The 13,134-nt window shown below is 43.9% G+C and overlaps 1 protein-coding gene across 3 annotated transcripts in view; it reads right to left on the bottom strand.

Moving 5' to 3' along the window:
• Positions 1-13,134, bottom strand: part of Tnr (tenascin R) — a 400,956-nt gene that overhangs the window by 132,930 nt on the left and 254,892 nt on the right. The window lies entirely within an intron of this gene.

Below are 13,134 nucleotides of genomic sequence, written 5' to 3'. Positions count from 1 at the left end.
CCTTCCTGTCTTCTCGTCATTTATTTTGGTTTCTCTCTGAAGCATCTCTTGGGAAATCTTACTTTTTATGTTTTAGGATGTTTACTGCTCCTCATAATTTTCTTTTCTGTCAATTTCTTTGTTTTCCTTTTCAGTTATATCCTTCCCTCCTACCCGTATAAATTGTTAATGGTCTCTTTCTGATAGTCTCATATTTCTGCCAATTATTTTGCCCTTTTTGTGCATTGGCTTTTTTTTTTTCATCCTGTCCTTTGTGTTTCCTTCTCCATCCTTTATGGGAAGGTGTTGCAGGCAGAACAAGGACTTGGGATTGAAGTGCACATTAGCTTGACCCCAGACTCTCATGTATTACTGGCTGCATGACCTTGACAAGATACACATTCAAGCTCTGAAACCCTTATTGCAGTGTCAAAAATTTGAGGTTACTATAGCTAAAATGTAGAGATGCACTAAGAATCAAGTGAGATCCTGCTTGGAAGCACCTGTCCTCAGACCTGACACCTGGTAGGTACTTAAAGAATGGCTAGCGGTCCTTGTCAGTCTCTCCAAAAACACACGCTCACTCCTGGTCTTTTACAGATTCGTTCAGTTACATGGAACAGGCCATGTGGGTTAACCAGGTTTCATGGACGCAGTCAGTTCTTAACGTGCTGTGGGAGGACAATCACCAGCAAGACCACTTTGATTTGGTGCTGACTGAAGATAACACAGCAGTGACTTAAGAGATGAAGGAGGTGGTAAGGCAAGGGAAGAGTGTGCTCTTGCTCTGTGTGCATGCTGCAAACATCTTGATAATGGGGAAGGGTTAGAAATCAAAATGCGCTCCTTGGTTCAAACAAGCTGTCACAGCCTGGGAGATAAAGATGTACTCATCCATGAAGGCTGGGTGTTAGGCACACACCATCATTATGCACAATTTAATAATATACACAGGACTTCTCTCAGCTCTTATTTGGCAGCAGCCGACGCTCTGAGCGCTGATCTTGCTAATTTTGTGTATTTGAATTCTGCAGTAAAACAAGCAGTCTCAATATTTGGGTTCACTGGGAACCAGTTCTGGAATTGTAAAGATGATTAAATGCGGGAATGCCCTCATTGCCTTAAAACTTAATTAATTCACACTGACAGGGTGAGTTTGATGATTATGCAAATCATGTTACCCCTACCAGGGACAGGAACATCCCATGATCTCCACCCCCACCCCAAATAACAATGGCAACAGCACAAGAACAGCTGGTCAGAGAACACAGGCAGTGGCTAAAAGGGTGGTAGGGGAGGGACAGAAGGTTGTACCCACCCTGGTAGCTTTTTTTTTTCTTTATTAATAATTTGCTTTGCCAACAGGCCATCTATCTTTTTTGATGTAGCAAATAAACTGCGGTTCACAAATTACCTCTATAGAATGTAGAATTGGGTTTTGTACATTTATCTGAGAGACAGACAGATCAATGATAACTCTCTAGAAGCTAGGAGCCAGGGTAGAAGAGATTCCTTCTTTGCATTGCACCATGGGTGCTCTGCCTTAAAAGATTATATGTCTATTTTCATCTACAGACCTAGTATCTGAAGCAAGGCTTCTGTGCCACCTGCTTGGCATGCTTGCGGCCCCTTTTGTTTTAATTTACAAACTAGAACATTCTCTTGGTAGCACCATCAATACACATGCTTGACAAAAGAAATACAGACATTTTCAATCTATCCAGCCATTCAATGCATCATCAAAGAGTACGGTTATTTCTGTCTTCTTGCATGGATGTCCTCATTACACTGACTTTTGTTCTCATGCTAGATTCCTCTTGATCTCAAAATAGTTGCCAGAGTTCAAGTTATCACTCTTACCTAGCGATATCAAAGTTTATAAGTGGGGTAAGAGTGAGTTTTTTATTATTTTAATACCAATTTAAAAGTAAAAATGTTCCCTACATCTGACCTAAAGCTTCCTGAACAAATAGGGCTATGTGCCCATTTCTACGGCAGTTACCTGAAAGGGAGAACAGAGACATCATGGTAGGTTTAGATGTCTTCATTTCTATCAGGGGCTAGAGTGTGACCCAGCTTCCTGGTAAACTGTCATCAGTCAATTGACCCAAATCAAGATTCTTTGGCAAAGCAGACTTGAAGGGTGATAGATAGATAATCCTAGGCCATGTGGTTTCCAGGGAAGGTGGCAATATAAGCAGAGTACATGGGAGAGGGAAGCCAAGGGGCAGTGATTTTCCATCCCTGTTCTAACCTGTCTTGAGAAGCTTGAATCTGAGCCACTAACATGCTGTCAGAAAGAATACGCAGTAATAACATGATGTGCTACTCCCAACTAGTGGGTCTCTTGATTCAAATACGGCTAATCATTTCTTCACAAAATCTAAGCTGCCAGCCTCTTCTGCCCAACACTTAACAGAAAGCCCTTGGACTGAAAGAGAGATTCATCAAGGAATGGAATCATTTGCTAACAGGACAAAACCCGGTACTTGAGAGTGAAGGACACATCTCTTTGCCTACCAGGTTAAAAAGACAGAGGTTAACCTTTGTCCTAGAAGCCACAGGGCTTCCGAAGTCCAATATCCAGATTAAAGTATTGTACACAATGTAAAAAAAAAAAAATCTCAAAGAAGGACAGGAATCCCACTAATAAAGACTGTGGCTCGACCAGGGCTAGGAGACATTGCCAGTTCTAAGGAAGCTGAGAAACTAAGGGATCGAAGGTAGAGAGGCAGAGGGAGCCGTACGCAGCTCTTTGCTTCGGTGCTCTCAGAGGCTGGTAGGAGAGGCATCAGTATTCTCCAGGCCTGCGTGCCAGCAAACATCTGCAACAGCAGCCACTGGTGCTAGGGTGGAGGGCCCATAACTCAAAAACACACAGCTGCTAAAATCGCAAAACATGGCTGGAGCCAGACGTGATGAAGCCCGCCTGTGATCTCAGCCCTCAAGAGACTGAGGCCTGCCCTCTCAGCGCCTTAATACTGTCTCAGCTGCGCAAATCCTTCCCCTCTCATCTTCCTGGGTGATCTGCAGACGGTTCCCTGGACCTTCCTGGGCTTGCTGTAGCACTCCTTCCACAGGCGAACATCCTGGCTCTGAATCTTTGCCCGGTTACTAGGCCCTTCTTTCCATCGTGGGTGGCCACTGTATCTGCCAGCTTCCCAATATGAGAAGCCCATACCACTTACCTTTGATAAGTTAATCTTGTTTCTGCCCCGACTTCCCATGGCCTGTTACTCATCTGAAGGACCACTTGGTAATGTCCGCCACTATGAAGGGCTTGTTCATCTTTCAGATTCTACCCTAGGTCCTGTGACTGCATCTATCCCTTACCTTGTCCCATCTGACATGTTCGACACCAGCAGAAAAACCAACTTGTTCAGGAGTTTGGAATCTAGGCTCCCATCTCCTTTTGGGCTCTCAGTGGTTCTGCCACATTCCACAGTTGAGCTGTGACATAGCCCCAAACCTCCCCGGTCCCCTCCTTTCTGAAGCATAAGTTGTAGCAAAGGCAGAAGAAATTCAGCTTTTACCAGCGAATCTCAAGAAGGAGGTTGGGATTCCGGGGTCTGGCAAATGATTAATAGGTCTGGTATATCAGATTCGACCTATCAGGACAACATTAAATGTGATTTATGAGTTGGTTTTAATTGAGATTTTACTGAATTATTATTTCCTGCACAGGGCAGTTTAGACCCATGCTCGCAAGGGCCCTAGGAGTCTTGTAACGGGAGTTAGGCAAACGTAGTCTGCTCAAATGTAGTCAGACATCTATGTTCCCTCAATATGGGACCAGATGAAGTCTTTTGCTTCCTCTGTCCTGTACCCGCTATAACACTACTCCCAAGCGTCATCCTTGGAAGGTCAAAAAATCAAATTCTTTGTTTCCTCTGATGCCTTAAATTCAAGTTCAACATGTTGACCTGGTCTGCCTAAAACAGTGAACTCAGTGAAGTTCAGATATAAGTGATTTCTTGGAGAGGTTTCGTTCCAAAGGACAGACGAACTAAGAAATGCTTTCACAAACATCCCTAAGCAATGAGAAGTATTTGATGCTTTTATAAACAGGGAGACAGAGACATAGAACTAAGGAGGTTTTGGAGGTGTGACGTGAGACCACCATGAAACTAGGAATGTCAGCCAATGTGCTGGGTACTCGTGATAGTCACACTGCCATCTGAAGGGACAGTAGCTGCAAAGCAGGGGTAAAGAAAAGGAAATATGTGGGAATGTTCTCTCCACACCCACAAGGCTGCTCTCTGACCTATAAGTGGGAGAATTAGGCTTAAACAGCACTTATTGAATTTTTGAACTGTGATGGGCTAAGAAAATTACTCGTTAATATATAAAGCCCTGTATTTCCTATAATGTGAATGCCAGTGAAAAATGGATTCGTGCCTGCCTCATAGAGAGAAGCTTGCCTTTAAAGTACTAACATAAATGTGTCCTTAGGGAGAGCGGGAATGGCAAATTAGATAGAAGTTTGCAATGAGATATGGAAACAGAGGAAGGTTGGGCTCAGCTCCATGCTTGCAGACATGCAGAGATCAGGCAGTTTTCAGGGTTCAGAAATGACTAGAGGCGTACAGGTTGTTCTGATATAGGCACATATGGGACACCTTTTCCCCTGGGGTCTTCTGGAGTTGTGCAAATGAGAGAATTAGGCAGTACAATGTTAGGGATAGGCGTAAGCTGGAAGTACAGATGTGGCTTTGAACTTCTGTTCCATCTTCAGGCATACATAGAGTTTCCTCTATGTATATGAATGGAGACAACAACCTTTGCCCCCTGGAGTTCTTTTACAACTTAATACAGACAAAGCACCTGGTACATGTGCATATTAGTTTATTTATTTTACCTTTACATATTTCTTCAAGGAGATATGGCCATTTAGTAGACAATAATCAAGTTTCTATTTCTTGCAACATGACCTCTGACCCCAGGAGGACAAGGATATCATGGTAGATACAGCAACAATGACACTATGGAAACACTGAAATGGAATCAATTCAATCTTAGGATATAGGAAGACTCTGACAAGGCTGCCAGGAGAAGGAACAGCCAGTTTAGTTCGAAGTTCTGGCAGGAGGAGGCCAGGGAGGGGCACTCTAGGAAGGGCTCTGCTTGTACAGAGGCATACTGTTGAACATCAGAAGGACGTGCATACAGGTGTGCTGCAAGAACTTCTGTGTGGCTGGAGCAAGAGGCAGAGTCAGAGAAGAGGGGAGAAGGACAGCTTGGCCTTGGTCAGCAGAGATCATAGAGTGTTTATGCGAAGGATAGTGGGATACTTTTGAGTCTTGAAAGAGACTCCTTGAAGGACTTTCAGACACACCTGGGATCATGACACTGGCAGTATATAAAAGTCAGCCTTGGGGAGGCTATGGCAGAGTGAGTAGGTAGTAGGCAGTTGTGGTATAGTCCAGGAAGGGCTGGTGAAAGTCAGGACACTGTGTTGGTGAGAGGATGGAGAAGAGGGTGGGGACTCCTCAGACATTCACAAAGAAAAATGAGCAGAATATAGACCTGAGAGAGGAGTCACGGTGCTTTTTAGTTTAGAGATTACTCACCAGCTGCAATACAGGATTCCGGAGCAGAAGCTCTGGAGGAGGAAGGTGCTGAGGACTTATGGAGTCTGATGGACCTATGCAGCTGCCCAGTGAGTGTGGGACCATGCAGTGCTAGGCTGGATAAGTGCAACTTAGCCTCTCTGAGGTGACCTCAGGGCTTCAAATCAAATCAGACCTAGTCTTTGTCCTTAAGAAGACCACTGTCTTGCCAAAAAGGCAGGCATCCTGTTGCCTTGAACACCCAACTCAAATGGAAGCTAAGGAACTGTGTGGGGTCAGCAAAGGCCCAGAGCATAGGGGTATTTTGAACAGGACCTTCACAGAGTGACTAGAAATTCATCAAGCAAGGAAACAATGGATAGAAAGATACACAATGTCTACTGTGGACATGAAGTTTGTGCAGGCTCTTGTGGTGGTACTAGGACTTTTGCTTTGTAATAGAGGTAGAGGTACAAGATAACAGTATGAATGTGGTTTAGAATTAAAGAGTAGTTGGAAGGCAGGTGAAGGAGCGGAGGCATGATTGTAGAGGGAACAGGATCTGTCCAATGGCTTTAAAAGTGAATGGCTTAGGATCATGAATTGAGACCTATTTGTTTGGGCTCAGTGTAGAGTATGGACCGAAGTTAAAACACACTAAAACAAGAGACTTCTGTAGTGATCCAAGCATGAGATGATGCAGGGTAGAAGACTGAGTGCAAAGACTGAAGAAAGCATGCATTGACCATGGATTGATGGGCAGAGTATAGCTGAAGCAGGGAGATTTCCAACCAAGACAGTCATGTGATCCATTTGAAAGAAAACTATGAGAAGTAATGCATTGGCGAAGTAGTATTGCAAAAGGTGAGTTTGATGTCAGATATGTTGCATCCATGGAGAAATCTAATTAATAAACACCTAGCCTGTGGATCTGGACCTTGGAAAGAAGCTCAGACCTAAGAGGCAACAGCATAAATTCCTGGGAACAGACTAGATCATTAAAAAAATGTACAGAGTGAGAAGAAAAGAAGGCATAAGATGAAGCAGGGGTGAAGCCATCAATACACAAAGGGCCAGCAGAGGAAGACAGAACAGAGCAAGAGTGATGGAGAGGTCAAAAGAGAACACAGACAGAGGAACTTCACAGAAGTCAGTAGCAGAAATGTGCCTTCTCTGGATGCCCTTGGCATGCTCAGGCCTCCTTCCAACACAGGATGAATCTCTGTGCTTTATGATGGGTCACTGACCTGTTTCTCCATTAGCTCCTGCATCCTGGCAGTTGGAGGCCATTGCTTCTGTTGCTCGAGAATGCTATACAGGGCTGGTAACAATATGAGAGCTTAGTGATTCTGGCTGGTCATCGAAGAAGAGCTCAGGCCCACCAGGTGCAGCTGGGAAAAAAAGTAGGGGTGACTGAATACACTTGGGAGTTTTTGCAGTCTCAGTATGGTGGTGGGAGAAATAGCAGGACTGTCTCACAGTAGATTTATGCTGTCAGGGAAAGGAGGTTGCTGCTCCACTTTGACACTTCTGAATTCAACAGCGGAGAGAGAAAGGCAATAGATACACCACAATAAGTAAAACAGAAGAACTGTCTCACAAGTCCCAAGACAGGCTAATGAATCATTCTGAGTAGCCAACTCACTTATATCCTTCCTGCTTATCTTCATGTTGTAAAAATCTTTGTTTGGGTCCTTGACAGATCTGGTGGATGTCTCAGTCTGTGCCTGTTGCTATATTCAAAATGTGTGTTACATGTTGACATGAAATGGCAGGAGGTACATGTAGTCTGGGAGGGAGTGGTACTTTCAAGGAAGCAGGTAGGAGCGCTCTGAGTTCCATCTGGAGTCTGATTTTCTAGCACTTAGCAGAAGAGATTTAGCTGATGGCAAACCTGCACTGGGGAAGCCTTCTGTGGCAATCTCTAGTCTTGTCTCTGTGCTGAGGATGTGTGGGCATGTTAAGACAGGATGAAAAGACCAAAGATAAAGAGTTGAATTAGAGAATGTAGTAGTGATGGGAAAGATGAATGTTTTAAAATAAGCAGTGGTTCTGGACAGACACTGTTTGGGCAGGATTAGCTCTTAGCACTTAAACCCTACTCACTCCTCTTGAGTTGTTATATTGCAGCCGGCAGGAATCCTAGCGAGGATTGTCTGATTGACTGTTAGAAGACAAGTCACAACTCTATCTTAGGCTGTATAAACCCCAGGAACACAATTTCTTCATCCAGCCTCTTTCCCCAGCTGCCAAGTACATTTTCCTCTTACTTTCATTACATTTCTTATTTCTGTTCTTGGTTATATGGTAACACACACACACACACACACACACACACACACACACACACCACACCACACCAGCAGACCTCCTAAGTTGTCCTCAGCCCTCATCCTGAATCAGAGCTAGTTCCCTTTGTGGGAAAAAATGCTGTTTAGAGATGAGCTGTTGTTAAGTTGTGGAAGAACACATATCTGTCCTGGGGAATGCAAGTTCCGGGTTGGACAAAGCAAAAGTCCACAGATAGTGACTGTCTAGCAATGGAGGAAGGAGAGGGGAGTCTATAGAGTATTGGAAAAAGTTGTAAAAGGCCTTGGAAAGGGTGTTTGATTGGCTTCTACCCCTTTCCTGATTCTACCACCAACCCTACTGGGTAGCCATAGTGATGTTGGAGGGATAAGGCTGAAGGGGTTTACCTTTGATTCTGCTTCTCTTTTATGTGTGAGCAGCTAACAGAGCGAGGAACTGTGCTCTTTAATGTACAGTCTACCTGCAAAGATCAATGGCAGCTTAACATGCATTTCTGTCTAATATTCACTTTGGCAGGTCTTTGTAATAAAAATGCTGGTTTTAATGAAGTGTATTAAAATGAGGAGATTCATAGCCAGCCTGTGTGCTTTTATCACCATTGCCTCCCCTTGAGCTGTCACAGTACAAGCCAGTCAGTGGAAGTGAAAAAGAAGTATGTCATTTTAGGAATCACAAATAAAAACTTCCCTATTTTTGAAAAGCTCTGTGTTACTAATGGACATATTTTTATATTTCTACTATATGGGGGGTTTCCAGAGATGTGTCATGAGAGGAAACTGCACTGTGAGTCAAGTGGGTGCAGACATTGGGGCGAATATATCAGTTAAAGACTGATTCTACCTTTTCCCAAATTTATGTAAAAGTCCTAATCCTGAGGACCCTGGCATGTAACCATCTTTGGATGCAAAGACTATAAAGAGGTGAATAACTTAAAATAAGGCCATAGTGTGGGTGCTAATACGATGTGACTGATGCCCTTATGAGAGGGAGACATTAGAATATTCCAAGGCCCAGGGTGTGTTGGCACAGAGAAAGACATTCAAGTGGGGAGGCAACAAGATGGCGCCCATCTGCAACTCACAGAAAGAAGCTGCCATAGAAACTAACCCTGGGGGCATCTTGCGCTTGGATTCAATCTCTAAGGCTGTACAAAAATGAATTTCTGCTGTTTAAGCTGGCAAGTCTGTAGTCATTTGTTATAGCAACAAATTACCAATGGATGCAAAGTTTGAGAATTAGAGAGAAGGATTCTGAATTAATTTTTTTTGGGGGGGAGTTAATGAGTCAATGGCATTGGAGGACAGTCTGTAGCTATGTTTGTCCTACGATAAGGTTTATGAGGATATCTGGAAACTTCTAGAAGGTAGAAAGTGGGATTGATCACTCAGTTAAATTGTAGCTTTAAATGCCAAAAATAGTGCCACTGGTAAGAAAGAATATATGATAGGTCAGCCTGTGTGGGGAACTGTGCTCATGACCACAGGCCAGATGTCACACAAGAAGAGGGGCTCAGATGCTATGTGCTGAATGGATGAGTATAGCATAGTGCCTGGAAGCACAGACACTGGAACCCTGGCTCTACCATGGAACAACCACTGGCTTCTTTGGGCTTATGGTTTTCACTATTCAGTGGGAGGAGATGCAGTACCTTCCTTATGGACCAGTGAAAGGGTTAAATTAGCTACACTCTCTAAGTGAACAGAGCAATAAGGTCTTCCTAATCACTCTGACATAGAGTTGAGAGTCTCTGTCTTGGTAGGGTTCTTTGCTGTGAGGAGAAACCATGATAATGACAACTCTTATAAAGGGGAACGTTTAATTGCAGCTGGCTTATAGTTTCAGAGGTTTAGTCCATTGCTGTCATGGTCAGAAACATGGCAGCATGCAGGCAGACATGGTGCTGGAGAAGTAGCTGAGAGTCCTACATCTTGATTCAAAGGCAGCAGGAAGTGAGTAGACAAAGCCACACCTTCTAATAATGCAACTCCCTATGAGCTTATGGGGGGGTCATTTTATTCAAACTACCATCATCCCCCAAAATGTTGCCATTCCTACCTAGGATCAGAAAAGGAACTACCCAACTCAGTCTTCACTGACTAGCAAACTTAGGGAAAATTCTAAGACATAATGAGGATTTTGAACTCATCTAAAGATTAAACCAGAAATTTATCTAGGGTAGGTAGTTAGGTACCTCTAAACCTCTATAGTCTCATAATAAAATGACATTTTGAGGAACAAGCTATCTCTTTTGGAAAGGGGGGGGCATTAAAGTCAATAATGTAAAGATGTCTCCCATGGTTTAAAAAAAAAAAAAAAAGAGTCAGACAAGAGGACTACATGCAGCTCAAAGAAAAAATCCTACAAATGTCACATTAACTCAGCCCAGTGGCCAGAAATTCATCAACACACCTATGCCTGCTGACCTGCTCTTTTGTTCCCACTTGATTCCTTCTTGAGGCAATGGAGACAGCAATCAGTAATCCTGATGACTATATAACTGTCTCTTAGGGCCCAAAGCAGCACAGGATGTGTATGACCACTGGATAGGGTGATCTCAGGAAAACAGTCAGTTCACAGTCTACAGAATGATCTTCTAAAGGCCAGCATGTGATAGTGCCAGAAGGGCCAAGCAGATGATGTGTGTCTACCATCGTTCTAGTTTCCAACACTATCTATCCAGGCTTCTCTTTTGGTTTTGGGAGGGAAGGCGGTAGGCTGTAGGTTGCTCTGATGACTCACCCCACTTCTCTGTCTCCACCTCTTCTTCCTCTGAGAACCCAACCCACAGTTTTCTGTGACTTATACCTGCTCAGGGACCTCCAAGGGCTGCCTCCAAGGGCTGCCCTGTCCCTCTGACACCCTCTGCCTCTAACATCCTCAGCACTCTCTACTCCACAGTCTTTCCTGGACTTGCTGGAAAGCAGATTAATTTACCTGCCTGCCAACCGACTTTGCAAAAGCGTTAGCTGGCAATAACAGCTTTGTGTACAACTTGTCTTCTGTAAGGTAATGGAAGCATTACTGGATACATTCTGAGTACCCTAAATGGTGACCTTTTGGAGTATTTGAACTCTGGAAGCTCTGGATGGGGGTGAGGGTAACAAATTCACAACTGTGGAAGAGCATCAGGCAGGCATCGGTTCTCTAGGCCTAGGAATAAACTGCAGCTTCTATAATAGAATTACATATATATATATATATATCATTTCTTCCCCTAAATATATTTTAAAGAGAGCATAATGGGAAGGTAGAACTTCATGGCAAAGAAAAGCTGAAAGAATGGCTTTTAAACATTTCTGTATTTTGGCAATACACTATCAAAATATAAGTATCAAAATATAAGAAAAAAAAAACCCTGCTAGGATAAATGATAATTACCATGGATTATTTTTAGTTCCTGGGAGGAAAAGCACCATATAGATTTGAGGTGTTATTATTATGCATATAATATATATAGACACTGTATATTTATTCACAGTGAAGCTCACATATGTCATTCCTACTAATAACATTTTCTTTCCCAGCTTCTGTGTAAGAGGAGATATTCTGTTTTCATATGTTCTACAGATACTCAGAGGAACCTGCTTAGAATATTTTTGCCGGGTTGTAACATTTATCTTTTTGAAGAGCTTGCTTTCCATAACCCCACATGGAGAGCTGTGCTTTTACCTCTCATTATGATGCCATCTACATGTAGATTTTTGTGTCAACTGCTTATCTCAAGCATTAGCCAATTTCTTGTCATTTGTATTGTTTATAAAAAGCTGGACATACATAGCATTTTGCTGGTGCGTGGGGGACCCAGCTCCCTGTCCTGTGGAGTATATGCCATCTAATGAAAACGGACAAGCCCAGCACAGTGGAAGTCATACAAATATAAAACCCAGAAAGATGTTTTTGGTTTGGGAATCAAGCAAGGCCAGCTAGAGCTGAGACAGACGCTATAAAGGCCCCAGGAAGTGTTGGGAAGAAAGCTATATGGGGGAACAGACACACACCACACTCTTATTAGTTTTTATACAGTTACAGGGCTGGGGGGATTTCTTTGTACACATTCCTTGCACCCTCCAACTCAGAGTGTTTCACTCTTCCTGCAAAGCCTTCCAGTATCTTGATTGATCATCCACAGTAATGGGGATAGGCCGTTTAAGTGTGGATTTTTGCAAAGCAAGTGTTTAATCTCCAGCTGGCTTCCTCTGCCACCCAGCATGCTTCTGGGTGGCTGGCTGTCTCTGCTGGCACTTGTGGGGTGTTCAAGGAATGCAAATTTGCTTGAGTATTAGTGATAGCATAATAGAAGGATTAGAGGCGCTGCAGAGAAAGGGGCATGTATTTCATCCTTAAACTAAAAATAAACCTTTTGGGGTTGTTTGGGTTGGCGCCCCTGGATTTGGCACTTTGCTGGCACTTCTCTGTAGGGTGGGTAATTGGATGCTCCCAGTTTAATTTATATACACAGGCCTACACAGTTTTTAGGTGAGAAAACTTGCACTCCAACTTTCAATACGTGTGCACACATTGTCCAGATGGAGCCATGTTCGAATGAGAGGAAGGGAAAAGGGGGATGGGGCGGGGGAGTGGAGCAGAGCAACGCAGGTGGATAAATTTAGACGGGAAGCAGAGTGCTACTGCGAGAAACAGCATCCTCTCTGAACGCTGACTTGTGATCTGGCCTTGGGCAAATCACTGATGCTCTCCGTGCTTCCATTTTTCTGCCTAATTATGTCCTTCATAAACACCCAATTGCCTGTTAGGTTGTAGCTGAAGGGCAGAGCAGGTCCCTCCTGGCGACACCTCCTGAATGGGCTCCTCCCTCCCACAAGGTAGTGTTCCCCAGGACAGCCTAGCTGCTTTAGTATCTACCTAGATGTTCAGGCTGCTCTCAAGGAGGCACTCTAAGCAGCTAGAGTGGACCTGAGCTTCTGCTCCTCCCTAGGGGTTTTAATCCTAAACACCTGGTGCCCAGATCCACCTCTCAGAGTCTGTGATCACCATGAGCTCCTACCGCACGTGGGTCTTCAGGCTTCAGACTGGCTCCACACACTGGCCCGATTCCCAGCTAAGACAGCAGCACTGTTCCTGTCTAGCGTTTGCTTCCTCTAAAGAGCAAGAGTCTGAGGTACAGGTTTCTCCAGACCTCGTGATATCTTTTTATCTGGATTACGGGCTGACTGACCTCAAAGGTTCATGTATGGCAGTACTAAGGTGGGCCCTAATGGAATGTAATTTAACCATGGGCACGGGCACCACCCTTAGAAGGAATTGCAGCCATTTCTATGAGTAAAGCCGCCCTATA

This window comes from Meriones unguiculatus, chromosome 11 (genome assembly GCF_030254825.1).
Source record: "Meriones unguiculatus strain TT.TT164.6M chromosome 11, Bangor_MerUng_6.1, whole genome shotgun sequence".
In the NCBI taxonomy this organism is placed as follows: domain Eukaryota; kingdom Metazoa; phylum Chordata; class Mammalia; order Rodentia; family Muridae; genus Meriones; species Meriones unguiculatus.
Note: the sequence above shows the minus strand (reverse complement) of the source record. Positions and strands in the feature narration are given on the sequence as shown.